At 34.0% G+C, this 2,501-nt stretch overlaps 1 protein-coding gene across 1 annotated transcript in view; it reads left to right on the top strand.

Moving 5' to 3' along the window:
- LOC117106841 overlaps positions 1–2,501 on the top strand; it is a 17,297-nt gene that overhangs the window by 11,397 nt on the left and 3,399 nt on the right. The gene's annotated exons all lie outside the window — the stretch shown is intronic.

Consider the following 2,501-nt stretch of genomic DNA (forward strand, 5'->3'; position numbering starts at 1 on the left):
ATACCTTATAAACATTTCCAAGCAAGCTACATGGTGATACCACAGATAAATACATTCAAGATTTAATGTATGTAAGAGATTGTAATACTACATACCCTGCTAACTGGCTATTTATACCACTGTGAGTCTTACTTCTCCAAATTTGGTAGTTGTGTGTTTTTCTCCAAGCCTCGATGAAATGCTCATTGAAGTCATGCGTATGATTTTCACTGTCTGTTAAAAATACAAAAGATTGATCATTTATAGGTGTAATTTTGCCCTACCTGACGTGGAAATGTACTGAATACTCAGTATGTTTGAAAACAATTGCGAAAAAAAATCGTAAGTTGTTCTCGGGTGGGACTCGAACCCACGATCTCCAGATCCTGTCTCTTATACACATCTCAAGTATAAGTATATATATAAATATATGTATATACATATATACATACATATATATGCCTATATATAAATTTAAGGACTGATTTTTATGTTGAGAAGTTGGCTTTAAAAATGTTGTTAATTCTATACTAATGAATGTTTTACTGTGAAAAATACATTATGCCATACTGTGACCACTATATACTAGAAAGAATACATTTGCCTTATCTTGAGAACATACTGTAGGATACGTATTGAGATCTAGTTAAACTCCATCGCATTATAGGCCTATAAACTTTCCTAATACAGTTATGGAAACAAAAGGAGATACATAATTTGAATAAATGGTTAGGCCTACAGTGCTATTAAAAGAAGTTGAAATCGTGAATACTTTCGTTTAATTGTATAAATAAACTAAAGATTCTTTTTACGCTGGTCAAAGCATAGTCATCCCAAGGTGTGATTTCTTACACACACACGTACCCAGCAAAATAAAAATAGGCTCCGTTGCTTTATTACCTTTTTACATTCTGCAAAATGTGAAACCAGTCGGTCTTACTTTTACTTACCAATCCTTAATTTTAGTTATCGTGGTAACAAGTGTAAATTTCCTGATTAGAAAAATAATAATTATGCAAATGAATAATTAGAATATTCGCACACGTACCAGACAATAGGACCCCAGGCACGAGTGGCCCCCAACATTTTAGCTTTTGAAAAATATAATATAAACTATAGTACCATAGTTTTAATGGCGCCCAGACGGTTTTAAACAATAAAAGCTGGGTTCTGACGTTTGACATTTTTTTATGATGTTGTGATCAATCTGCTTTGCATTGTATATACGTTATTAAAATATGTTTTGTTTCTCACTAAATATTATTCTCTGTATTTATTTACACCTACACAGAGTGCATACCAGTTCTGAAAGTTAGCCTATATAATCTATGTTGGTTTTGTCATAAAACTGTCTGAAATATTTCATCAGTCATGGACCATTCTATGTTGTCTGACAACGCAGTTTACAGTTCATAAATGCCATAAGCTCTGAGCACGAGGGGGTGAATCCCTTTGGGCCTCCACCAGGTTCCTTCACCCCTTGGGCCCCGACCGCGGACCAACGAGCCCCCTGGCCCCAGCGTCTGTTTTCCCGCTCCCGTTTTCAGACTTACGCTTGCTTTGCTCGCTTATTAGGGTCCTAAAATTACATATTGCCATTGCCTGCGTTCTACAAAGTTTGAAACACCTACCAGGCCTACCAAAACAATAGGCTTCGTGTCTTATTAGTATCTTGTATCTACCGAGTTTAAATGTATTGGACTTACCAAACATTAATTATCGCAGTACAACAAAATTACTACCGACAACGACGACGACAACGACAAAATATGAATAAGAACATGGGCAAAAACAAAGCCTCCCCGGAAATTCTCTCTTTCGGGGAGGCTAATAAGCATAATCATGTACAGTAACTTCGTATGGTCATGTATCCTTCGGAAAGAGGTTTAAGAGGAGGATAATGGCAATTTATGGATTTGAAAGGCCTATTTGCTCAATATTATTGACTAAAATATGTGATAAATACATTTTTTCTCCCCAAAAGAACATTTACTTACTGGCCAGGAGAAAAGGGCGCATATATCACAACTGGAAAAGGGCTGACCCTTGTATTTCATTGGTAATTGATATATTAATAATACTTTTAAACCAATTTTTGGATATCAAATTCCAAGCAGATCACATAAATGAATTTTGTATATCTGACATTGATTAATATAAGTATCGAATATCAAATTATTTTTTTACTGAGACATTTTCTCAGATTTTGATAAAGGAATAATTTCTGAACATTGAAATTTCTTCTTTTTTATTTATTTTTCATTTTATGTGCCAGTGCATTCGTAAATCCACGGGTAAATACCCAGACTCAAATTTTACAATTCAGTGCTTTGAAATACCCTTCCAAATGATATGTGATTAAGCAATAGTACTTAATACCATACTTAAATTAACTTTGCTTTATATTATTAATTTTACATGTGTAACCATAATCACATTGATAGTAATTGTTATTGTCGTGATGGAATAATAGACAATAACTGGATTTGCGTCAGGAGAAACATGTATAGCTGTATTTTTTG

Source organism: Anneissia japonica, unplaced genomic scaffold, assembly GCF_011630105.1.
Source record: "Anneissia japonica isolate Jap-2015-1 unplaced genomic scaffold, ASM1163010v1 scaffold1165_len1893470_cov193, whole genome shotgun sequence".
Lineage (NCBI taxonomy): Eukaryota > Metazoa > Echinodermata > Crinoidea > Comatulida > Comatulidae > Anneissia > Anneissia japonica.